At 41.3% G+C, this 27,503-nt stretch overlaps 1 protein-coding gene across 1 annotated transcript in view; it reads left to right on the top strand.

Moving 5' to 3' along the window:
• Positions 1-25,604, top strand: part of LOC309528992 (uncharacterized protein) — a 299,370-nt gene extending 273,766 nt beyond the window's left edge. The window contains exon 12 of the mRNA XM_082216707.1: positions 25,513-25,604. The gene's annotated coding sequence lies outside the window, so the exon portion shown is untranslated. The remainder of the gene's footprint in view (positions 1-25,512) is intronic.
• The last annotated feature ends 1,899 nt before the right edge of the window (positions 25,605-27,503 follow it).

The raw sequence follows: 27,503 nt of genomic DNA, 5'->3' as shown, positions 1-27,503 counted from the left end.
AGGTGTGACTGCAGCCAAAACAATGGTCTTGTGGTGCCTTAAACACGCTTTCATGCAGGAAAGCCCACTTCCTCAGAGAGTAGGGAAGACTCAGTCCATTGTAGGTTCCATTTCTGTGACACTTGTGTGTGGCATTACTTACCCTTGTGAAACCAGTGCTATTCAGGTGAGTAATTGTCATGGGGCTTCCAGAGAATGCTGGGGAGAAGGAGGAACATTCAGAGGGAGGTGGACAGGAAGTGATGGATGGGGAAGGGGGAGAGAGCCAGGAGGTAGAAATGCTCTTTGATGCAGAAGCAGAGCCCCAGCACCCCACAGGAAGTTCTGGCACTGATGGTGAAGCCTATTCTGTCTGCCCAGGAGAGGGAGAGTTAAAGAGGAGGGGGGAGAGGCATCTCAGGAAACTTCCCCGCCTTTTCTGTTGGAGGAGAAGCCGGCGTAGGCCACTCCCAGAATCTGAACCGGAGGATTCAGATGCATGATTGTAATGCGCTGTCTGTACACATGTAAAATAAAGAACTGTATATATCTCTGACTTAGCAGAGGCACTCATTGCGAAGAGCATACACAAGCCATCACAGTAATGAGGTGTATAAGTGTCTCCCCTTGATCTTTTTTAAGGTGACATTTCATTTTTAAGGAGTGTCTTCTCTCATACAAGTCATAGGTCAGCCATATTCTGCATCCCATCCTTTGTGGAGGGATACAGGAATGTGCCAGCCCCCAGCCCTAGATCATTTTTCATCACCAGACCATAATCTAGACTTTTCAGAAACTTTTCCTGTGGGCCTATCTATGTGACTTTTAATGGCTCCTTTATTTTTAAGTATGGGCTTTGATCCGTAGGACTAAATAACATGATATGTTAGCTCTGTACTTGTGTCCATAAGGGCAATCCCCCTACCCACCTTTTACTCAGTTTGTCATTTAAATTCAGACAAGTCGATGCAAGCAACGTTTTCTGTCTTCTCTTCTCCTCTGAAACATCCCCTTCCCAAAGAAAACTGCATCTGGAGCATCAGTGATCCTCCTGATTAATGGGGCATGAGGGCATGGGGGACAGTTGGGGGAAAGGGGAAATAACCAAAAATAAGCACTGGATCCTAAAGTAAGTTCATTTATGAAGGTTCATGGAAAGAAGGTTTTCCCCTACAGCTGCTCATCCCATATTGTTTGAGGGGCCTACCAGAACCCTAGACAGATTTGCAGGGGATTCCAGATAGTGTTGGGGAATAGTAAACATTCCTTCACATGCTTATTTAAATTAACAAACCATAAGATCCAAAAGCTGGAATTTTTAGATGCCTTTTTAAATGAGGAACTGTAATAATTTTATTGCAAGTTGTGACTGCATGAGAACTGTGGAAAATGCAGCAAATAAATGCATAAACAAATAAATGTGGCCCCATCATTATTCTGGTGTGATATTGTGATGTGATATTCATATTATTCATATTTTCTTGTGACTACTAGCTGGTTTCAGTTAAAAGAAACATTATTAACTAATGAAACAGGGGGTGCATGGCATCATATTGCAATCAGTTTCATTTGTGAAAATAGCACCCCCTGTTTTAAATAGGACCACAAGTGCCAACACAAAATAAATATTTCAGCTAGTTAAGTGGCATAGGATGACAGGTCCCTTTCTGAACCCTTCAGCCATGTAACCCTAATGATGTCAGGAGGAATAACTCCTAATGACCAAGCATTGCAGTGGTGTTTGCAATGAAATTCCCTACTCTAATAGGAAAAGATTCTGGCTGACTCAGTTTATTGGCAATATGCTGTGGGCAGGATTATTCCAGAGCTCTTGGTGCCAAGGAAGTCATATAACAGAGAAAGTGAATTTGTTAAATTACTTTCCAAATTTATAAAATTCCCGGGCACTTGTAAACTTAATAGCAGTATACTTTTACAGTATCAGTTTTCTGTGACACAATTTCTTTTAAAAAAGGAAAGAAAGAAGCCATGCTGTTGATCTGTGTTTTCTGTCAACTTAACTTGAAACAACGTTTCTTTCCCTTTTCTCCAAATCACTGTTGTCAGTACTGTGGCTTAGATTGGATGTAACAAGAAACCATAGTTCACGCTAAACATCTCCCCACAGTGGAAACCCTTGTGTGCTTAGCCTCATCCCTTCCCCAGTTGGAACATTTGCTAAAACATCTAAATAGGACTAGAGTCTGGCTTTCATTTGATCGGCATTGTCTTCCTCTTGATTCTATGGAAGTGTTTTGTTTAGCACAACAGTAAATAAATTTGTTCAGTTTATTGAAACTGAGTAATAATATTCCTCTTAAAATCTTAAGATGGTATGGCTAATAAAGCATGTTGATAGAAAACCAATTATGTGGCATTCCATGTGTGAAGTAGATTAATAGAATGTTTCTTCAACTTTAAAAGTGCAAGAAAGCTATTAAATTTGTGGTGTATGTTATCCATAAAATAATTATTTCCACATGAGAATCTACATTGTCTAATGGTATCTGCTTATAGAGAACAGTATGATAGAGTCTTTAATGAGGTATCACTTTTGTCTTGATTAGTCACATTAACACCATATATTACTTCTGAATAACACACAGTTTTTTTTCTTATAACTTGTAGTCACATTTATTACTCACCACCCCTTTTGTCTTTTTTCCTTCTCTGTCATATTTATTTTCAGGAAGTTCTCTTGTACAGTTTACGCCGAGGTATATAGGGACACATCCTAATGGACTGTGGCCCAATAACTTGCTAAGCATTTACAATAATAAAATACACACCAATTTTCAAAACACCATCCCTTTTCACAAATGGAAAATAGGTGCCCAGGAATCTTCCTTGGATTAAAATGGTTTCCTCTCTTTGTAGTCTTCTCCACATCTTGTCTGCTGGGAGCATAAGCTCAATTTGTCAGCAGAATTATATCCTATTTCCAGAGGAAGCAACCCTCATCTCCCTCAAGTCAGGAGTAAAATTCTTAATCATTTTCACAAATCTGGAGTTCACCTAGCATGTTTCAGGTTATTTTCAGCTGCCTGACATTACATAATCAGAAACTTCCTTGATTTTTTAAATGGCTCTGTTCAAAGAGTTGCCCAAAATAAAAAAATAATGAAATAATGTGCAGGGAGAAACTGTAAGTAGTTGCTTCCAATGGTTTATGACAGGCATGGCCAAACTTGGCCCTCCAGCTGTTTTGGGATTACAACTTCCATCATCTCTAGTTAACAGGACCAGTGGTCAGGGATGATGGGATCTGTAGTCCCAAAATATCTGGAGGGCCAAGTTTGGCCATTCCTGGTTTATGAAGAGTGTGGTATCCGTATCCATATCAAGAGATAGATGGATGGGAATATACACCCGTACCCATGCGTAGCTCTTGGATGGATTGCATGCCTAGCTCTTGGAAATCAGTATCCACATTTGTGCACTTTGGTCAACCAATCCAGGCACAGATGCTATTAGTTCATATACATGTGAACATGTCCTCCCTTGCTCTTTCTCATGTACATTTATCATGTCGTTTGCACATATGCGCATCTACATAAGCTTATCTCATTTATTCAAGGTGCTCAAAGAGATCTACTAGCAAAAGTCTGTTTGTATATGCACATGATTTAAGTAACTGCATTTGGTAATGACTGAATTGTCATGATGTAAGACAGTATAGAAACCCTATCCAACGACATTCTTACCCTCCTGCACTCAACCACACAATGTGAATAAAGAGTGAAGCATCTTCTTTGAGAATGTTGAACATGATCTTTGTTTATATATAATGTCATGCAGTTATCAGCACAATCAAAAACGCATTTAATCCTTTTTTCTAATGTGATTAGCAAGGACTGAGAAATCACCTTATCTCACTAAAACACAGGTACCAACTCAGAGTAAATATTTTGGTAAACAATTATTCTGCCCTTGCATATTCAGCAGTGTGCTAAATTATGCATAATCTTGCATAAGTAATAAGTGAAGGTAGCTTAAATTCAGGGTGTTTTTTTTTTTACCTGACCTATTTCTTTCAGTGCTGTTAGCTTCTTAAATCATGTATGAGCTTTCCGTAAGGCTTCAATGAGTAGTTCTAGTGGAGAGACTTCAGTAATAAATTTCAGGAGAAGACAAGTTTTTTGACAGGCATAATGCAACACATACAGAGTTTGGAACTCACACTCTGGGAATTTAGAGCAATCCTTGCAAAGCAGCTTTTCCCTGTTATATTAATAGAGAAAATGAAGTATGAAAGTCCTCAGGAATTACTGCTAGGTGTAATTTAAATAATTTACCAGAAGACAGTTCAGCACACGCATTGAACAGGGGCATACAGAGTTTGCCACAAGCAGTTTATAAATAAACTATATTCTGCTGAAGTAAGCCAGGCATAAATTAAAACTATTCCTTTTTGTGGCTATACCCTCTTCTTCATTGTAATAGTTATTTAAAATATAAAGTCTGGGTTATGACCTTCTACTGAGAATCACAGGCGTGTGCCATGCTTATGAGCTGGCTTATATTTAATAGTGCAGCCCCTATAAGATCAAAGCAGAATTACTAGCGGCAATGGGGGGGGGGGAGAGAAAGACATTACCTTTCTACAAAAAAGACCAAGGAAGTGTTTGGGTTTGTGTGTGCTCATTGTAGTCAGTTGGACAATGCTCAGTGCCAAAGATTGCCACCCAATGCTTGACTTTTTTTTAAAATAAAAAAATCATGTGTATTTTTCACATGCATGATTTCCTATCATGCCTCCAAGTGGTTCAGTGTTAAAATGACAGGATAGTTTGGAAGTACCAATTTGACGGGGGTGGGGGAACAAAATGCAGATCCCAGGAAATATGCAGAAGTTGCAGGATTTGTTAAAGATGCAGGTGGAAATTGGGCTGTTTCTATCCCACAGAGCGCTGAGTTTATTAAAGGCTGGGCAGAAATTCTTGGCAGGAAATATTTTCATAAATGTGCTCTCAGATGTTAGAAATTGGATTCAAAAGTAAAAGGCCAGGTGGTCTAGAGTCCTTAATATTGTCTTGAAAAGCACAATAGAAAATGGGATAAATATATTTTATTTTGCTGGATTCATTATAATTATTTAATTTCCCAACTGCTGCTTTTCTGCATTCTCCTTTTATTGCTATATGTATGATCCATATGTGGAGCTCGCCATTATTATTAGTTCCTGGCCTTTTATTCTCCACGCAGAAAACTTCATTCTTAGGTCTGTCGGCAACAAGCATACTCATTACTGCAGAACATTACCTCCCAGCCATCCTATCTGATGCAGTACATCCTACACACAAGAGATATAGCTTGTGGGTCTGTAAAAGCCCAGGTGAAGGAAATGATTTTGCTTTCATTCCTCTTTTGCTGAGATGCTCCCCCACCCCACAACTCACCTTTTGTTATATCAAGGCTCTTTAGCATTGATTTATTTTTACCATATTTCCCCAATCAAGAAACAACTTGACATATATAGATAAGCCAGAGCAGTAATCCCAATCAGTGTTCCTTTGATAGAACAACCGCACCTAGGATATGACGAAGTAATTTAGTTTGGAATTTGCAGAACCCTGGATCAGTGGCACAAGGTCTGAAGCGTGTAAGGGAGGACAGATCCTCCTCATTAGCCAAAAATGGAAGATGGCAACAACTCTTACTTGCTTCTCAAAAAGCACAGTCTGTTCCAGGAGTATCCCCAGGCTGTTTACCTGATCAGAATAGGGTCACAGGGACCTCATCAACCACAGACAGGTTTCTCTCCTTCAGATGACAGCCATCCCTTAACAGCATCCCTCATTCTTTTCGAGATTAAATTTTTACCTAATTTTGACCACAGACTCCAGACATGGGCTGAGGAAAGAGACAGCTGCCCCTGGATGCTTTTTAACAGTTATATAAAGCTGATTGTCATCATGAAACACCTGTCAGATGTTCAAGATGGTCCAAAATAATATTGTGGTCCACAGTATCAAAAGCTGCCAACAGCCCCTGCATAATTAACAAAGAAGTAATGCTCATGTCAGTCTCCAGGCACAGATAATACACCAGGACCTCTACACCTCTCTCTGTGTTACAACAAGGTGAAAACCAGATTGGAAAGGATGAAGGAAAGATCGTTATTCAATTTCTGTTCCACAATGTATTCCAGCACCTTAGCCTGGAAAGTCAATATACAAAGGCTCAAATTTGGCCAGGTTGTCCTTATTCAGTGTAGTTTTCTCCCGCTCCATAGTGAATAAAATACTGTTTCCTTCAAAACTTGTAGAAACTTACCTTTTCACAGTGAGAAACTGATAATTTTGACCAAAAGCCAATCTAGCCAGCCGTATTCAGCAGACATGCCACAGACCATGTTGTGGTTTTCATCATTCCATATCTCCTGGCAACGTTTTAAGAGAAAGGAGGTCAAAACGATCCATATAGTCACAAGTGGTTGATCCCAATGGTGTTGGTCAGGGGGGCCAACCCTAAGATTAGGCAGAGTGGGGGATTGGGGTGTGGTAGTGAGGAGCCAGAAGACAAAACTGTGTGTGCAACATGGTTTGTCCTGCATCTCCTAAGCTAGCTTGTTGCCCCGAGGCAGTGCAGAACATTATCTCATTGTTGAGGGGGTGTGTGTGTCACCTTGTCCACTCACAGACGGTAAAATAACTTGGGCTTCACCAGCTGCTGGTGTAGAATTTTCATGTGTGATTACATTAAAGTTGGACTGAATAGGAGTGACTTATCAGCAAAGGATTTGCCCTTGCTACCTTGAAAAGCTCTCCAAATGTGTTTCTGCCTATGTAGATGGTAGCAGAGATGAAAGAATGGTTTGCTATCTTTACCTACAACTCATAGGCCTGTAAATTTTTTTTTATTTTTTTTAGAGTAAGTCATACAGGAAAGGTCAGTCCTTAAAAGTATTCAGGTCACAAGTAGCTTAATAACATGTGATGAAAAATCTTATCAATAACTCCAATCAAAGCAGTATTGTAGATCCTTAATAATGGCATCACCTGTTGACTTCTTGCCTGTCCCATACCTGCTAATGGTTGAGGAACATGTCAAGAAAAAAAGGCAAATATCTAATTTGTAGGAGAACATAATGTCATATTTTTGTTTAAACTAACTTTAAAAACAAAACCCCAAACCAAAGGCAACATAATAATAATAATACTATTAAGAAGTATGGTGATGTTTTCTAGCATAGTTGAGGAAGGAAAATGAAGCGTTAGAAGATTAAGTAATGTTAACAAGGAATTTCTCCTTCATATGCCATAAGTACAGGCTGTGGGATGATAAAAAATAGTTTAGTTCAAACAATTTCATTAACAGCTTACAGTGATAACAGAAAAATAATGTGTGAAATAAAATAAAATCATTGTCATGCTCCTGACCTTCTGTTAGGAATTGAGTACAGTGCCCTGTCAGACATCTTAGCGGCTCAACTTGGTCTCACTTAACAGAACGATGACAAAAGCAAATGTTTTGTCACTTTCAGGCGGTTGCCATGAAAATTTGTAGTGCATAATTAATGATAATCCACTCTTTAATGTGTGCATATAAAAGCACATGAAGTTTCTACTTGGTGTCACAGGAACATTATCATTTTCAACACACACACACACACACACACACACACACTGCTATAATCATTTCAGCTAAAATAATGAGTCAGGGGAAGGGTAATGGAAGGTGTCAGAGGCACAATAAATAAGATTAGAGTGGACAAGGAGAAGTGAAAAGTGTTAACAGCATTGATATGTTCAATTAGAAAAATCAAGGCAAATTATTTATGCACCATACATTTCTTTAGTGTTTTCTATTCAACCTTACCAAAAAGGTAAGGACATAAGAACAGCCTACTGAATTGGACCAAAGGCCCCTCCAGTCCAACACGCTATTCTCAGAGTGGCTAACCAGGTGCCTATGGGAAATTTGCAAGCAGGACCTCAGGGCAACAGCATTCTTCCCACCTGCAGTTTCCAGCAATTGGTATTCCAAAGCATACCAGCAGAGGTAGTCAAGTAGCAGATTCCCACCTGCTGTTTTCAAGTGAATTGTGGTTATAATCCTCCCTCAAGAGACAGAGGGCCAGATTCAACTAATGCAGTGCAAAGGCTCCTGCTAGTGCAATGAGGCTTTCCTCCTTCCTTCCCATACATGCCCTTACGTCTTCTCTAGATCCACTCTGGAGGGTCAAGGGAACCCTCAGAACAGTGTGTGGCAGTGGGGAGGAGAGGGGATTGTTCTGTCTTGCAGGCAGAAATGCTCACACTTGTGGAATGATCACAATAGCATAATGTTGTATTCCTCCCCCTGTTAAAAAAAAATGTTCATTGATTAATAGCATTTAAGATTCTGTTTGGTGCCTCCCATGTTCCAGGAGCAGTAATAGAACCCAAGTGGGCTGTTTAGCTGGAGGGCTAACACAGGAAGATGTGTTATTCCAGGTACAACTGAAGGGTGAAATCCAATGTTAGTCATACCCAGAGTAGGCCTACTGCTCAATATGTCTGATTCAGATATATGGCATCCAACAATGTACTGAGCAGTTGCTGTACTGCCACCTAGCCAGCCAGCCTTGGCATTGCTAATTACCTGTTTGAAAGAGTGAAGAGCTTGCATGGTTGCTCTTGTTTAGGGCATCTGGATTCAGTCCCCCAATCCCTAAAGAGGTGATTAGTAAACACTACAGGCTTGCTCACACCGCACACTAAACACAACCAGTTTCTACACATGTACAAGTGGTTGTGTGAATAAGTGTAGACATTGATGCAACTCAACAATCAACAAGATTGACTGTAACGTGTGAACACTCCTATTGTCAGAGCCTAGTAGTAGGAGAGTGACTATGACATATTGATCATTTCTGTTAGAGTGTCTCCCAGCAAGGAACATTCTCCAAAGGGGCAGTTTACAAACTTGGAACACAAATCCCAAAATCCAAAGGATCAAACCCCCAAATACTTTCTCCATTAGGCATATATTCAGTCAGGCACAGCATTATTTTCACAGGGATGGGGCAGGGCAAAAGGCTTGTGAGTGCTGTATAACAACATTTGGTTGATTAGTGCCCTTAAAGGGCCAAATGCTTTCAGGTTGAAATGTGCCTCTCATGTACACCCACCCACCCCAAATGAATCAGGTTGTTAATCTAACTGAACCCTAAACCAGCTTCTGGACAATTGTCCACATTCTGAAGCCATTCCAGCTCTTGGATCTTGCACAAGTAATCCTTTCTCTCAACTTTTTTTCTGGCATAAGCTTGAATAACTATAAATTGTTTGTTGTAGGTAAGAATTCTTAAAATAGTCACCAGGCTCTATGAATGGAGTAGGAGTCACCAAATGGAAAAATGCCAGGTAGTTCTTTATTGCTTAGGGGTGACCTTTAATGCATTTGATCATGTGTATGAGTCACTGTTTCTGAGAACTGCAAAGAGTCTTTCCCCCCCTTCCTTCCTTCCTTTTTAATTTTTTTTTTAACAAATTGCTTGCTTTGCTGGAAAGCATGCAGTGGAAGACATCACTTTTCTCATCTGCTACAGCTTCTTTTTACTGGCCTCAGTGAATTTTTGTCATACAGTCTGATGCCAGTTTTTCATAAACAGAAATTGGAACCGAAACAGTCTTTGTTGAACAGTCAGAATGGGGTGAAGTATTTCATCCATTGTGACAAAGGTGTGTTGCCTTGTGGTAAGGAAAAACAAAAACACTTTTCACATCATCGTTTTCTTTTAAAGGCCAATTTCTCTGACTTTCTCAGCCAAGCTTCATAAACACCTGTCCACAGCAAGATTGGCACTTCAGCAGAATTCTCTTGCGTACTATACTAAAGCTACAGACCCGTTTTCTTGCGTGTTGGTACAATTGTGCATTAGATGTCCCAGGCTATGTGGATTCTGTCATTCAAGCTATTTACATGCCACCATTGCTTTTTAAAATGTCTGGTGATGACACTTCTTATGGTTTTGCATCTAAGATTGTCAGGGAAAAGGAAACAGGAGAGAATTCTTAAGTGGGATGATGATGAGCAGACGCACTGCTGGGCAACTGGTGCAATGGTTTCCTCTCTATCTGTGTAGGCTGATGGAGAGGCACCAACACACCATCATAACTTCCTCCAGTTATCAGTACCTAGGGGTTCAGATTGTGTTAAGATTCCTGCTCCATGATTGCAGTCATAGGATTGTGGTCTATCACATGGCGGTGTATGTTTTCATTCCACAGAGTGGGAGGTGACAGAGACAGGATGTTTGTGTTACTGTGTTCCGTAAAGTGGGACTATTGTCCTTTGTTCTTTCTCTTTGCTGTCTGACGAGAAAGAGGAAGGAGCTAAGGCTCCAAGTGTATTATATGTAAATAAACATAGATTAACCAAATGCTGAGCTACTGAATTCTGTTACGCAAGCTGGGAAGACTCTGTGGATCCCTAAGTGTGCTGATGCCTGTTGGCATCAGTTGCTGTGATGTTCGGGCAGAAGAAAGCTTTTGAAACTCCTGAACGATTGACCAGGAGGGAGAGAACATGCCTGTTGGGCACGTGTCTCTGCCAGGGTCCTACTCGAGAGCAGGACGGCTCCTGACAGATTTCACACTAAGGGTCAGTCAGTCAGAAATCAAGCCTATATCAGTAGTAACTGGCAACTCTCCAGGCACCCGGCTTGGTCACCTGTTGAGCTCCCTGGCTGCATTCCCCAGCAAGATCCAAGCTAGGTCACAATAGGCGATTCTTCTCAGCGTGAGAAGAACACATACCCTCTTTCCTGCCCCCCCCCCCCCGGCAGGGGAAAGAGATAGACAGAAACGTATTTACATGCCTTTATTTCTGTCTTTGTAGCGTTACAGAAAACATGACTGCTCTCTTCAAGCTCCAGCAGTCGAGAGACAAACACTTCCTGTACTTCCTGTACAGGAACAAGAGGAAGAGCTCATATTACACTCTGAGCTAATTCTGGTGCTTCACACTGTGAATTAACTGTCCCTCTGTTTCCCATGGTACAGTCCCAACATTCCATCATGTGATGTTTTCAAGCTAGCAATTTGCAGCTGCATTGCATCCATATCGTAACACAGTCTAGATATACAGCAGAATGAAGTGAAAAAGTTTTCTCAGGGCTGTTCTACTTCAGACTGTGAGGCAATCCATGACTGGGTCCAAGGGCACCGAAACTTATGTAGGTTCAGTAAGTTGGGTAATAAACGGAAACATCACCTTAGAAATTATGTGTGTTGTGGTTTTACCTCCCTTATATTGTATATAACAGTAGATACTTTATTGGTAGATACATTATTAATAAACACAGGAAGTAGGGCCTACAGCACAATGTTCAGGATTCCAGCTACTCCATTCCATTCCCATCCTCCTTGGATTTCCATCTGGCACACATCCTCCCCAAATAATGATTTATTAAACAACAACAACAATAAATATAATAAATAATACTATTATTTATACCCCGCCTATCTGGCTGGGTTTCCCCAGCCACTCTGTGCGCTTTCCAGCAAAATATAAAAATATAATAATACGTCAAACATTTAAAACTTTCCAATACAGGTGTCTTGTAGTTCTTCATCTCCTTAACATCTGATTGTAGGACGTTCCACAGGGAGGGTGTCACTTCTGAGAAGATCCTCTGCCTGGTTCCCTGTAATCTCACATCTCACAGTGAAGGAACTGCCAGAAGATGGTGGGAACTCAGTGTTTGGGATAAATGATGGGGGTGGAGACACCCTTTCCTGATGCCACTCTCTGCACTTGGTTCCTTAAGTAGGACCAGAATCATTGGAACCATACTGGACCCTGCTTAGCTTTGCAAATGTGCTTGGAAGTTTTACTGCTGCACCACTAGATTGGTTGTAACACATAGTGCCCCAAGTTTCCCGAAAGCCAGACCAGGAAGATGCCATGGCCAATGGTATCAAAATATCTAAAGATATTTTTTGTTATTCAGCACTCATTGCTTGAATATCAGAAATAGAGTGAAGGAAAAATATTAAGGGTATATAGTAGCGGTACAATCTTTCAGCAATGGTATGGTAGAAAGATTAAGGAAACCAAGATTAAAGTTTCTGAAATGTCGCAGCTCCTTGGATCAAAAGAGGAGAGTTGTATGCCAAATGGATAAAAAAATAATGGAGTCTATCCAACAGAAAAAGAGGATGAAAGTGGGAATTGGTTAGATGGATTATCATTAGGAGTTTTCCCTTTGACATATGCAACAAGTATGAGAGTTGATGAGCTCACTACTTTAAAGCTTTTGGAGGTTCTCATTTTAAAAGAATGATGAGAAGATGGCTTGCGATCAAACATCCAGAAGATGATATACATACATTAATAGTGAAAACAGATTCCTCTATTTGTATGTTGATAGTGAAAATAGATTCACAGAAGAACAATTTTTTTTGTCTGCCTAGTTCATGTTGAGCTTAATCAGGCAAATTGTGTATCTAATTTGTGAATTCGAGGAACTTTGTCGTTACCTGCTTTGGTAATATAAAAATAATAACACACAAAAGCCACTAAAAGCAACACAGTTTATAAAATAAAGCAGAGCAGGTCCAAAACGCCAGAATTAAAACAAGATTGATATAAAACAGAATATCTAGGCCATCAGATCTACCAGTCTCTGAAAAAAAGGCTTCAGACTTTTTGCACCAGGCAAGACACCTTTGGAAGAGCATTTCAAATCCAGGGCACTCCAACAAAGAAAGACCTACTTTCCATTCTTATTTGCTTCACCTCTGAAGGAGGGCTCCCCCAGAGAAGTTATTCTGAGGATGATCTTAGTACTTCGGCAGGTTAATATGGGACAAGGTGATTTTTAAGGTATATGATCCCAAGCTATTTTAGGTTTGAAGAGTTAATACCAGCATTAGTATCATGCCCAGGAGCAGACCTGGAGCAGTGCATTTGTTTGAAGACACAGAAGACATGTTCAATTTTCCCAGTTCCAGAAAATATATGAGTGGCTGTATTTCAAAATAACTGGAGCAGTCTTCAAAAGCACCCTCATGTGGAGAGCATAGCAGTAGTTTTACAAGAACATAGCTAAATGTGAATAGGCTTTGTCTGTCTAGGACAGTTTGTAGTTGGCCCACCAGCCTCAGTTGGTTAAAGGTGCTTCCTGTCACAGATGTCACTTGGATTTCTATTATTCTGGTGATTGGGGCTGCCACAGCTGATAGCACTGACCATTCATTCAGCAGCTGCTTGGCTAGTTTCAGTTCTGAAAAGTGTGTGCACTTGAACTCCTCAGAATAGGTTTTCCCCCATTGCATGCAAGTTCCTTTTATACACACTGACTACACCCAGGAAGATTATCACTGCACTCCAGCCTACTTCCATGTGTGGATCTGTACAAATGGCTTTAGTCCAGCACACATGAATTCATGCTTCAGGTGCACTGAAGTCAGTAGAACTGGTGTACAGATTGGATACTATAGTACTATATATAGTACTCTATGGTAGGGACGTGGGTGGTGTGTGGTTTAAACCACTGAGTGTCTTGGGCTTGCCGATCGGAAGGTTGGCGGTTCGAATCCCTGCGATGGGGTGAGCTCCCATTGTTCTGTCCCAGCTCCTGCCCAGCAGTTCGAAAGCATGCCAGTGCAAGTAGATAAATGGGTACTGCTGTGGCGGGCAGGTAAACAGCATTTCCATGTGCTCTGGCTTCCATCATAGTGTCCTGTTGTGCCAGAAGTAGTTTAGTCCTACTGGCCACATGAGCCAGAAAGCTGTCTGTGGACAAACACCAGCTCCCTTGGCCTGAAAGCGAGATGAGCACTGCAACCCCATAGTTGTCTTTGACTGGACTTAACCGTCCAGGGCTCCTTTACCTTTTACCTTTACTATATAGTACTATAGACTGGATAACAATTAATGGGTATAACTCAGCCAGAGTCAATCAGGGTGCTTCCAGGCTATTGCCATTTTCTGGATGGGATTCAATGGTGTATCAGAAAACTGGGTTGCCTGATTACAGTGGATTTGGAGCTCATGTACAGCACTGGAAAGTGTGGGATAACATTTGACATGGCATCGTATAACCTCCCCACAAGCAAATCAGAGTCAATGTGTGATAAACAGATTGTCTGAGAGAAACCTCAGTTTTAAGACCCAATTATTTCCATGGGATAATTAAGCTTCAATCCAGTAGCTTGTGCCTAACATTGTCTGTCTGTCTGTCTGTCTGTCTGTCTGTCGGTCGGTCTATCCCCCCCCCCTCTATCATCTATCTATCCATCTATCCAGATCTTACCTTCCATTATCCAGGGGAGAAAGCTCATTGGCGTAGGATGGATTTTGTTCGTTTTTTCCTGATTACCTTCTCTCGTTAAAGCTCCCAGCACTACTTCCTACAGTGTTCCAGAGGGTTCTCTAAACAGCATGGGGAGTAATAGGGCTGAAGGGGGTGGAAGGGAATTAGCAAAAGTCCTCTCCCCCTTCCCTCTGCCGGCGGGAGCCAAGTCTGAATCCAACGCAACCTGTTTAAATGGAAAGCAATTTGCAAAGTATCTGTGCAGAAAATGAGGCTTTACTTAAAAATTAAATTGTAGAAACAGAACTACTATAAAATCATTCTTAAAGTAGCCATTGCAATTGAGTCACTAATGCAATTTCCTTGAAATTGATGCTATTTTAGTTGCACTTATCACTAAGCGAAAGATGATTCTAATAGCTACATCAAGGATTAAGCTAGAGTCATTTATTATCGTTTAACTAGAATTTTTATTTTGAAACCTATCATGTTTTTTTTACAACTTCAGTCATGCTACTTCTACTTCAGCAAATATTGGCCTTATTAAAATAAATTTCTTGGTGGGAATGTATGATCTAAAAACAATGCAATTTTGAAAGCTGTATTATGTTTCTTCAAATATTCAATATGATTATTTACTTTGACTGACAGAATATTTTGTATATGTAAAAGATGAGCATCTTGTATCTACTTATCACATTTTCATTCATTCAAATGATCTCTTCTTTCATTCTTTCCTTCCTTTGTTTTTCGGTGTTGTTTTTTTTTTTTTTTTGAAAGGATTAGTTAGTAGAAAAGATGCATTTCATCTGAATAGTAGAAAAATAGGTTTTAAGCCCTCTTAAGGCATTTGGTGTGGGCTTAAATGGGAAAAGCCTTATCCCCAACATGTGTACTGGATCCACTTCAGATCTCACCTGGCTAGAGATGGTTTCTCTCAGTTGCCCATTTTTCCAATCTAACCTTTAGTTCCACATTTCAAAATCCTTTTAAATAAATCCTCAAGAAAATTATCATTATTTCAGTGTGAATTTCTCCCGATTCATGAAACCTTGCTTTCGGGACCTGGGCTCCAAGTCGTTTAAGTTCCTAGCAAGATTCTTGTCCATGAGTATTATGGGCAGGGCTTTTTTTCAGCCAGAATTCATGGGAACTCGGTTCTGGCGCCTTTCTGGTGGGCGCCATTGCCATTATAAGAGAACAAGGGAGGCATTCATGGTGAGTTCCAGCACCTCTTTTTCTAGCAAATAGCACTGATTATGGGCTCAGTTGTATCCAGTTGTCTGTGATATCATGGATGACAAGCAATGCACACGCACACACTGCAATGCCTGCATTATTCACACCTCTGTGTATCTAACAAGTACAAAGCTTTGGCTGTTCTGGCTTTAATGATTTCCTATTACATACACATGCAGGTTCTCCTTTTGACTTTAAGGTTCCACCCTCCAATAATCTATTGTAGTCTTCACCAAACTAGGGTCTTTCAGCTGATGCAAGTTGTAATCCAAAATATCTGGAGGGGAGCAAGTTGCTTAAGGCTGGCCAGTTGAGGAATGCTGTATAATGCAGTGCAGTGTTGATTAGTACCAGATACTTTAAATACAGTTTGTTGTGTGGTTAAGGTAATTTATGTTACAGGCTAATGTTCATAAGTACCACAACTCCCATATTATTATTATTATTAAGTTCACTTCCCCCCATAAGCCCAGAGTTCTTATGACAGTTTTGGCAAAAGCCCTTTTCCATTGCAAATCAGCTTATGCTTTCATTGGCTTCATCAAGCAGGCCTCTGTGTTCACAGTTAAGTGCCTTGAACTGCCATTGCACAGAAACTAGGAGTTCATTATAATATATAGATATATAAATCCATTATCCACTTTGTGAAGAAGTGTATTTGCATCAATTACTTTATAGAAATTAATAAAAAGAAATCTTGGGCTTGCATTCTCCAACCTTGTTAGCACGGTATTTTTAACCGTGCCATTCATTTGGGAAGAACAATGAAACACTGAAATGGAGATATTGAAATGTATACTACACTGCATAAAAGATGTTGCTTTTAGCTGCTGCTCATTAATTTTATCTGGAACTCAAGAAATACGCTAAGTAACAGAATGAGTGCTCTTTAAAATTGTGTTTTTATTTCCACCACACATGACTTTATTGTTTTCACCTGCCTTCTCATAAACTTACCCATACATGACATGATGAAAATTCTTATAGAAAATAGAGAGCAAACCAAGGGATTGCTTTATCTGCCGAACAGCCAGAGGCATTCTTTTATTTATTTATTTAAAATACATCTTTACCCTCCTTCATCAGAAGATTCCAGGGCAGTATACAAAAGTGCTAATATAACCGGTTCACACAACACATAGGTGCAGTTTTACAACCAGCGAATAAACGTAACAAAATACAAGAATGCTACCACCCCTGCTGTCAACCTCCTCCTCGGGCCCCCAAACCCTAGAATAGGGCACTTCCAAAAAGCAATCTAAAATAAAAACATATCAGAGAAAATAGGAAGGTGACGTCGCCTGGTGTTGGGGAGCCTGACAAGTCAATTCCCCTCGTTAGGGAGGGTATTCCAAAGCTGAGGCACCAAAGTTGCTCTGTCTATAATTTTTCAGGGTTTAAGAAATTATTACTATTAAATTCCAGCTGTTCAGAATGAGAAGAGAAAAAAATACTCTATACATGTGTACCCAGTTAGTGTCACAAGGGTAAACGGTAAAGGAAAAACTCAGATACAAAGGATTGCTGGAACATCTCAAGATACTTTGGGTAGACAAAGCTTGACATGATTTTCAAGAACTTATGAGGCCTTTATGTCTGTACCACACTGCCACACTAATCATGTTCTTTTAACTTCATTGGTCCTTTGTCTGCAGTGCATCTCAGGATGGGGCTGCTGTTTACCAAACGTACCAGCCATTACTACCCCTTGAAAGATAGCATCTTCTTTCTTTTGTAACAATGCGCAACAGTCACCAAATGTTCGCCCTTTCCAAGCCTCAAAATTAATGCAACTGCAATGGGTAGCTAAAGCTGAAATGCGTAAATGAGGTTTCCAAATTAATCAAAGGCATTCTCAACCAGTGACCATGAAGATTTTAACAAACCTGACATCATCGTTAGCAAAGAGACACCTGACTGTCAGTTGGAAAAGAAGTCTGGAGTACAACGGCAATATTTCAGCAATATGGTTATCATTCTTCTGAACAAGTGCAGTTGAGTGGACACACCAGTGAGCAGGGGCCTATGCTCAAATACATGCTCAGACATGAACTTGATTAGAATAATAATGCCATCTCTTTTGAGAAGGCTGCTATGAGGACATGTGAGAGACAAAATGGTATAACTGACAGTGTGCTTTACCTCATACAGCAACAAACCTCACTGTGTAACCTTGGGGCCAGTTGTCTCCTAGCCTAGGATTCTTGGAAGGTTAAAAATGGAGGGAAATCCATATGTGCTAGAGGATCTCTCTCTCTCTCTCTCTCTCTCTCTCTCTCTCTCTCTCTCTCTGGTAAAGTGCTTTGTCTATATCCGCAAATGCCATGTGAATAACTTTTTTGGAGCCACGTTCCACATTTGGCATAGAAACTATACTTATAAGTGCTTTTGAGAGCATTTCTTGTGCATAACTTTAAATGCGGAACATTTCAGAATATTAAAGGGAAATGAAAAACCCACTAAAATGCCTTTAAAGGTGTTGGTGGTGGGAAACATGCACTAGCAGAAGTAAAATCCAGATATTTAAAATGTTTTTGCCATTTTTTATAATTACGGGCAGGAGTAATTTTGCATGTAACCATTTCACTTTTGGGGGGAGGGTGGGTAGATGTAGCTATAAATTAGTTTTGTGAGTGGGGAAAAGTCTCATAAAATGTTTCAGAGTGCCATGTACGCATACAGCAGTAGGCACAGTAAAGCACAAACCCAGAAAAATATATCTGGGACTCTGAATCTTGATAACCAAATTGTTTTCATTTATCTGAAGTGCTGAAGTACTAGCCATTTTATAGTGGGTGAATATTTCTTTTAGTCTGCTAATGCACAGGAAGAGTGGGATTCGGCAGCATTATATATGCAACATTGCTGTAGAGGGTGAAGGACAGAAGAGAAAATAAATGGGTTCATTAGAACTTGGATTATTTACACCAACAGCCTTACTGCATATTCTCCTGACAGTGTTGATGCAAAGAGTTAAACAATGAGATAATTAAGACCAAGCAAGTGGCATTAACCTCTTAAATGCACAACCCTCGAGCATGCAGAATATATTCACAAGATTTAGAAGTGTATTTGCATGTTTTCATTTAAAAGAGGTGTTTGTGTCCAGAACTAGCTGTCAAATCTTTCTCTCTAAACAATCTTTAATTTTAGTGGTTGGCCTGTGCCCATTAGACATGGTGGGGCTGCCAGGATGTGATGCGGTGCCGTCCGGTTCTAGTCTTCGCTTGCAAAGATACTGTAGACACTTAAAAAGGTAAAGGGACCCCTGACTGGGGTTGTGGCACTCGTCTCGCTTTACTAGCCAAGGCAGCCAGTGTACAGCTTCCAGGTTATGTGGCCAGCATGACTAAGCCACTTCTGGAGAACCAGAGCAGCGCACGGAAACACCATTTACCTTCCCGCCGGAGCGGTACCTATTTATCTACTTGCACTGCATGCTTTAGAACTGCTAGGTTGGCAGGAGCTGGGACTCAACAACAGGAGCTCACCCCATTGCGGGGATTTGAACCGCTGACCTTCCGATCGGAAAGCCCTGAGCTCTGTGGTTTAGACCACAGCGCCACCAGCATCCCACTGTAGACACTTAAACTTTTCAGTTTGGTAGGTACTATTTGTAAAAACTGTAGACACTTAAGTTTTTACAAATAGCACCTACTAAACGAAAAAGTGCCTCATTTTGGTTCCGAAGCGGTCCCTGCTGCCAAAGTTGCTTCTCTGATGCAACGTCCCTATTCTCCTGTTTTGCAAAGAAACAGTGTGCATTTTAACATTGCAGCTTTATTAATGCTAACAGAGTGTTAGTCCTATGCTTGTTCTCTTGGTTTAACACACACACACACACACACACACACACACACACACACACACACGGTGTGCCCCTCTGTTAATGCTCCACTAGGAACTTTCTCCCCCCAGCTCAGTTTGTTGACTCTTGCTGACAGTAACAGTAACATCAGCTATCCAGATACATGCACTCAAAGGAGGTGGCATCAAGGGTGCCTGATGTATGGGTTCCTGATGCAGTGGTGGTTTCTGTTACTGGAAAGGGGGGCAATTTTTGCTGATTCCTGCTTTTCTGCACAGCCTCTTCTCCCCTCCCCTCTCCTCCAGCCTGCTCCAGAAGATTGGGGGACCTTTTGCAATCACCCTCTTTCTTGGTTTTGTTTTGGTTTTGGCACATAGAAACTTCCTCTGGATGAAAGTCCCTTCCATCAATTGGATACCACCCAAAGTTAAAATTAGCGGAATAGTTCAATTACCAGAGTGATATTTCCATGCATTAAAAATGTCACTCTGCTGCATGGTTTGTTTGTTTTTAAACCTGTTGGATGTATGTCATTGTTCTAATCTTTTAATTACTATTGTGTGCTTAGAGTAAAGGCATGAATGAATGCTGCTGGCTGCTGTTGCCATACTGCCCAGGAGGGAGCTCCTTCTTTTGCCAAAATATTCTGCCACTAATGTGAGGCCTGTCGGCAGACTGTTGTTTATACGTGTCAACATGATGCCAAGTCGATTGTTTCTCTACGTGAATCCTGGCTGGTCCCCAGTCAGAGCCTGACTGCAGACACAAAGATATATTTATGGCAAGATGTAAAAGGGAAACACTCTTTTGACTTTTATCTTCCACCTAATTCAACTGCTTCCTGTGCAGGGAAACAAAGGGAATTAGTAAAAGGAACTTCCCTGTCCTCTCCAACCCTGTGCGTACACCGCAAATCTACTAAAACAAAACACACACAAAAACTTTCCAACCAAAGGGGCAACTCTGGAGTTGTACAGTCATTCAATATCACGTGTAGAACTGATAAACTACTCCAGAGAAAATATTTTTACAATGCAACACTTTTAACTAAGTAGCACTTAATTTTATTGTACATGAAAAGCATCCTATTTCGTTTCCATGCTTTCTTCTCTGAATCACTGACTTTCAGTAGGAAAGTCAGCTTTCAGTAGTACTGCTCTAGGCTTGAGGTCAAGAAGATTTTTGCCTGAAAATCAGAGTACTTGACCAAACTTCAGTTGCTAGCTTTAATTATGAGAAGGCTCAGGAGAACAGGTTGATAACTCTGTCTGTCTATCTAATTATCTATCAATCCATCCATCCAGCACTATGCTAAAAACAATTTAAAACCAACCATAAAATGCAACATAATTGTGAAAAGAAAATAAAGATGCATAGGGTCGTGCTATAAAATGATTAAGTTGAATTGGAAATAGCATACTTCTATCTAAATATTATAAAGCTAATTCAGAATATCCAGTTTGCAAAGATACCCAGTTTTGCTTTGAGAATATTATACTGTAATGCAGTTTTCCTCTGTCATTAATACCTTCCAATCAATAGCCGAATATAATAAAATATGTTTCCTCTGTGAAGTGGCAACAACTTAATAGTTATTGGCAAGATGGGAAATGCTAATTATTTTGTTAAACATGGGGCATTGCATATGGCTGGGGCCAGACTCAATGGGACAAGTTAGTCACTTGACTTAAATTCCACTGATTATAGTGAGAACTTCAACTCGTAGTGGTTGTTCCAGTTGTCATTTCTGGAAATGCTGCCATTGCTGTCTAATCACTGAAAATTATATGAGTTGTGATTTGATCTTCTCATTGATTCTGTGGAGGTGATGGAGAGAATACTGCTCAGCGACAAGAACAATTCTCCAGGAAATTTTATAGCGGGCAACAACCTGTTTCTGAGTTAAAGACTCCTTTCCTTTGCATGCAGCAGAAAAATATGAAATTCTGGCCTCTTGTGCGTTTCACACATATCTAGCCAGTGTCTTGATTTTCTATTCTCCATTTTCTTTTATCTCACAGATTGTATTATTAAAGAGTGATCGGAATGGAAATTGCTTCTACACAATGTTACATCTCTTTTCAGGCTTTGTGGCTTTTTATGTTGTTTAAATATATTTTAAACAGGCACAACTGGAATGTAGGGGAAAGTAGAAAGTGTTATTCTTTCTTCTGCAGTATTGTAAGCCTGATGTGTACGTTTCAGCAGCGTACTACTATTGCTATTAGTAATGATAATCATAATTAAACATTTTCATTTCTGACCATGACATGTGCCATGTCAGAAAGTTTTGTCTTACCGATCTGGTAGGTAAGATTACAAAATTTAAATAGTTTTGTGGAACATCATGAGCACTGAAAGTGCGGCTCCAATCTGGACATTGGGCTGGATCCAAACTTCCTGTGAGCACAATTCCATAGCAAAAGCTAACAGAAGGAAATGTCGGGGAGGGGGGGGAGTTAGCAGCTTGGGCTTGAGCTTGGGCTGCTCTGCATGCTGTGGCCACTGCCAGCCTCAGCTGGAGAAAGGGGTGCATGGGTGTGGTGGCAGCAGCCCTGCACATCTCTTTCCCCAGCTCGGGCTGGCAGCAGCTCGGGCTGTCCTCTTTTTTGTTCTTTGAGATATGGCAGCCCTATCCAAAAAATGATGTTGGGGAAGGAGTACAAATAATAGGGCTGCCATATCTCAAAGAACAAAAAAGAGGACAGCCCGAGCTGCTGCCAGCCCGAGCTGGGGAAAGAGATGTGCAGGGCTGCTGCCACCACACCCATGCACCCCTTTCTCCAGCTGAGGCTGGCAGTGGCCACAGAATGCAGAGCAGCCCAAGCTCAAGCCCAAGCTGCTAACCCCACCCCCCAACATTTCCTTTAAAATGTAATTCCGGATGGGCATGTTGGCCCACAAAAAGAGGACATGTCTGGGTTTTCCCAGACTTATGGCAGCCCAATTTCTACCATTTGTCTTTGCAGTCTCAGACATCCCTATTATGAGCTGAAGTTCTGAAAGGAGGATTCTTAGTTCATTCATGCTTAGTATCCTCCTCATGCTCAGGAATCTTGCATGACTGGGGTTTCCATTCCTGTGGAGGATTCTAAATGTGTTCAAGGAAATCCCTCTTCAGATATTCTCACTCAATATGTGAAGATTTTGGGGTGTGGGTGGAAAAGGTTTGAACATTGCAGGGAGGGGGGTATCTGTGGCATCAATGAAGGGGTAGGGCTAGCTCCACACATGGCCACTTGCCGCTCCCCATAGTCACCTGAAGAGGGCTCTAATGTTTCCCAGAATTTGAAATTATGAACTCAAACCACTGATCTCCATTGTCTCTGGAGCCCCAACACAGCATGAAAATAACACCATACTGGTTTGACCTGCAAGATTGTTTTAAGGTTTGCCAAATGATGTATGTCAGGCACTTTGAAATAAAGCCCTACATAAATGCTGATAAATCTTATGCAATGTTAAAGCTGAATAGGCTTCAACATTACATGTAATGTTAAATATAATGTTAACACTAAATAGCAACAACAGTGTGCTAAGAAAACATACCGTAAAATGGTGCAGCTTTCCAATTAGCATAGACAATTAAGATGTTAATAAGGGGCATGTCCCCTCCTCTAAAATTGTTTTCCTATACATTAAGTAGTTTTCAAATGTTACCAATGCACCAAATGTAAAAGATACAGAAGTTGCCTTTGTTTCGTGTTGATGATTAATGGCTCACTATTTAAAGTTCTTAAAATGTATTCATTCAGCTGCTGGAAAAGGATTTACTGCTTAAACCCTATCATTTGTTTCTTAAGAAAGCAGCACCTTCAGGAGCTAATGCAAAAGCCCACTACTGCTTGTTATGTTTTCTCTTTTCTATCAGAAATCATTTGCACAGTGGTTACACATGACTTTTTCTCATTTACTCCAAATCAAGCATGTATTTCATTCATTTTGCCCATAGATAAGTGCGTACTTTCAGTTTATTTAATCAACAATATCTGTATCAGCATTTAAAAGTTTGCCAGCATTTAAATGCCGCATTATAGCACACTATAAAACATGACAAAGTTTTAAAAATGATAGAATGTTGCCTTGGGAGTGGGTTGCACTTTTTTTTTTAATTGCCATCTCCATAGGCAACTGTAGGATTCATCTTTCTATATCTGTGACAGACTGAGAGAAAGAGAGAGGTATGATACCAAATAAAAATCAGGTTAAAAGAAATGTTTTATTGTACGACTTACAGTGCAAAGCCTTTATTATTCTTTTCATCAGGTAGTGTGGCGCAGTGACTAGGATGTCAGGCAATTGTTAGATGGAGTGGGTCTCTGAGTCATACCCTTTCCAATATTGTGTGAGCCAGGACTTATTTTCAGCTGGAACGCTTGGGAACTCACTTCCGGCACCTCTCAGGTAGGTGCTATTGCTGTTATAAGAGAACATAGGAGGCATTCATGGTGGGTTCCAGCACCTCGTTTTCTAGGAAAATACGGTAGCCCTGGTGTGAGTAGAAGGCAGCTCACAGAACTGGTGTTTCCTGCCTCTCACAGCCCCCTCGCAGAGTATTAGGGGGTCTCTACAGAACACTCTAGAAGGGACGCGGGTGGCGCTGTGGGTTAAACCACAAGAGCCTAGGACTTGCCGATCAGAAGGTTGGTGGTTCGAATCCCCGCGACAGGGTGAGCTCCCGTTGCTCGGTCCCAGCTCCTGCCCACCTAGCAGTTCGAAAGCATGTCAAAGTACAAGTAGATAAATAGGTACCACTCCGGCAGGAAGGTAAACGGCGTTTCCGTGAGCTCCTCTGGTTCACCAGAAGCGGCTTAGTCATGCTGGCCACATGACCCGGAAGCTGTACGCCAACTCCCTTGGCCAATAAAGCGAGATGAGCGCCACAACCCCAGAGCCGGTCACGACTGGACCTAATGGTCAGGGGTCCCTTTACCTTTACAGAACACTGTGAGTTGTGTCTTATGTAGAGATGGGTAAATAAATCAATTTCATCTTCTCATTTTTCCAGTCCTAAATTTAATTCTTCACATTTCCACATCAGTCTTCATTTTTAAAAAAGTTTTCCTGAAAATTTGCCAGCTTCTTAGTGACAATTTCTCCTAATGGGTATGTGACTAGATTTATAGGACTTCTTTGAAAAGGGGGAATTTCTAGATCTTGCCTTCCTCTTGCAGGGCTGGATATTTTCGCTGCTCCCCCCACCCCAGACTCACATTCCATATCAGTTTCTGGACTTTTTTCAGGGGTAGAACAACACAGAGCACATTACAGTACACTGTCCAAGAGCCAAAGCACTTGGCTGCCATCACCATACAAAAGCAGCATAATTAAGCTCTTGGAAAGCTTGCAGCATACAGATTGTACAGATTTGACAGAAAGCTAACTCACAGATTTCATGTCAAGGCACATGGATGACACACAGCAACATATGATGATGGGTGAAGGGCCCAGCAGCAGCTCTCTAGACAGCCTTTCTTGCTTGTTCAATAATGGCTGGGGGCTTGTTTCTTCTTGCAGGGCATCACCAGGAACTCATTTTTCGCCCACCCACCTAAGTTGCCAGTTGTTCTTGTTTACATTGTGATTCCTTTGAGCAGCATGAGAGATTGTTTCAAGCTTTCTGCAACTCTCACCTGTGTTCCCTTTGTGTTTGCTTCCATCTCCTACCTTTCCTCCATTTGCCTGGCCTCATGGGAGCTTATAGAGCGCTGGGCTGCATTCTTCTTCTTCTTCTTCTTTGGCGATCACTCCTAGCCAAGTAAGATTGTCTTCCATAAACACGGTTTTAACAATGAGTCCATAAGTGACTGTGGAGGCCAATTCTGGACCTCATGTCCTTCCACAGTGGGGACATTGGTTCCCGGATGGGAGTTGATCACGGTGTGGATTTGCCAAGCGTGCCTTTCTCTTAGCGTGCTTCTCCCATGTGTTCTGAGTCTGAGTGTCTTCAAAGCCCATGACACCTTTGGTAAAGGCTGTTCTCCAACTGGATCACTCGCAGGCCAGTGTTTCTCAGTTGTCGGTATTTATACTACTTTTTTTAAGATTTGCCTTGAGATAGTCTTTAAACCTCTTTTGTTGAGCATATCAGCATACAGGTGGTACAGCACTGCATAACGTCCACCCCCACCCCAACAGTGTTAACTTTTGGTAAGTCACACCATGGCCATGAGGAGCACAGGACCTGACATTTAGAAGGAATTGAGGATTCTAGAGGTCTTTTTGTTTTGTTTTGCAGGTGGGAGAAACCGAAGCTGACAACCTAGATTCCCGTGGAATCTAGCACTCTCACCAACTCTGCATTCCATGTTTCTATGTAACAATGTAGAAAGTGTCAGGAAAAAGCAGCAATGCAAAAGCCAGCTGCAGGTGTCTGGAATGCAAAACAGGATGTTGATGTCTGGAACTGTACTAGTGGAAAAAGGGGGCAGTCTATTCTCTGTACTGAGCACCGGATGTTAGCTCAGAGTGTCATCTGACCTGTACTGGAAGTACAGGGGTTGAGTTGAGACTCTACTGCTGGAGACTGGAGAGTGCAGACATGTTTCTCTGTACTGCTGGAATGACAGGAATAAAGACATGTAAATAGGACTCCTGTCTGTCTCTTTCCCCCTCCCTGGGGGAATGCAGGGAGGGAGAGGAGGAGGGTGTGTTCTTCTCACGTTTGAGGAGGATCACCGATTTGTGACCTTGCCTGTATCCTGCCGGGAGACGCAGACGGGAAGGTCAACAAGGATCTCAAGCCGAATGCCTGGAGTGAGGCCACTTACCTCTGACTGCAGCTGAGAATCCTGACAGAAAGTATCTAAGGCAGGGACAGCCAACATGGTGTCCTCTAGGTGTGGTTGGATTGCAGCTCCCATCAGCCCAAGCCAACATAATCAAGGATAGTGGGACATGTAGTCCAACAACATCCGCAGAGCACCTTGCTGGCTAGTGCAATCTGAAGCATCCTTTCTCCTTTTGGGTGCCAAGAGGAATCTTAAGACCTCCATAAAAATCTACACACCTGTTTTATTTACTTTTTAAGTTAAGGAAATTGCTGGACAGAGAAGCATACATTATCTTTCCATCTTTGAGTTGTAATGCAGTGGAATAAGAGGGACTTGCTTTTGAATAAATATGAACAGGATGTGGCTGCATGTCAATATTTTCATTAAGATAGGTGGTGGGGTAGGAAGCCATGGAAATGTTTTTATCAGTCCCCATCCTCCTTCATTCAAAGGTGTTGGGAGTCATCTAAGATCCCGTCGTTCCTTGCAACCCATGTGTGAACTGAAATGTCAGCTTCTGCTTATATCTTCAGTAGCGGTACATACCCAGAATAAAGCCGCAGCGTCAAGAAATGCTGAGTAAGCCCCAGGTACTTAACACTCCCTCCTCCATTTAATGAACTGTTTCTTTATTATTTTGTAAAGCTTGTATAATACACATTTATAGTTTGCAAAGTACTCAGCATCCAGCCTCATAGGAAGGGAGACCTCATTTAGATTAACCTGTGACTTCGGCAGCAGGTGGTAGAATGAACCAACTGCTTCAATTACTGCTTTTTTTGCGCATGTCTTTCAAGTGTTGCTAAGATTATCGGAGGAAACTGATTACATCCCCTTAGACACTATTGTTGGCACAATGATTAAGCTGTTACTCCCCCCCCCCAAAAAAAAAGAAGAGGGGAAAAAAATTAAAGCCTGGAAACCTAAAGAGCTATTTGGCATGAATCAAAAGCACTCTGTTTAGAGATCAGGAAGATAGTGGGTATCATTGCCCTGTAGCTTATCTCCACACATACAGCTCCCTGGTGGATCCCTATGATAAACATTATTTGGAACAATTAGCTGCTGCTGACATAGAATCCAGACACAATGGCTGTGGCCAGCAGCACTGAGCCAAGAATGACAGAGCCAAGAACCATAAAAAAACCAAGACCAAGCTACTCTCTCCTCCCCACCCCCCCACCCCCATTCAGCGGTTGTCATAAAACCCTCCCAGTGCTGTGTTTGCATAGCTGGCTTCACTGATATGGCACTGAAATACAAAAGGAGAAGCTACAGCACTTGTCTTTGTTTAGCTGAAATTACAAGTCATTGAATTAGTATGTCATCCTTATTGTGCTGTCATGCAGCAGAGGTGAGAAGGGAGGCTCTCTGTAATGGATGGAAGGGTTTGATGGCCTGAAAGACAGCCTCACAGATGGTTGTCGATATAAAACAGTTTGCCCTTAAAAAAGGA

Source organism: Podarcis vaucheri, assembly GCF_965113315.1.
Source record: "Podarcis vaucheri genome assembly, chromosome: 3".
Classification (NCBI taxonomy): Eukaryota; Metazoa; Chordata; class Lepidosauria; order Squamata; family Lacertidae; genus Podarcis; species Podarcis vaucheri.
The sequence above is the reverse complement of the archived record's forward strand: the minus strand, read 5'-3'. Positions and strand labels throughout refer to the sequence as shown.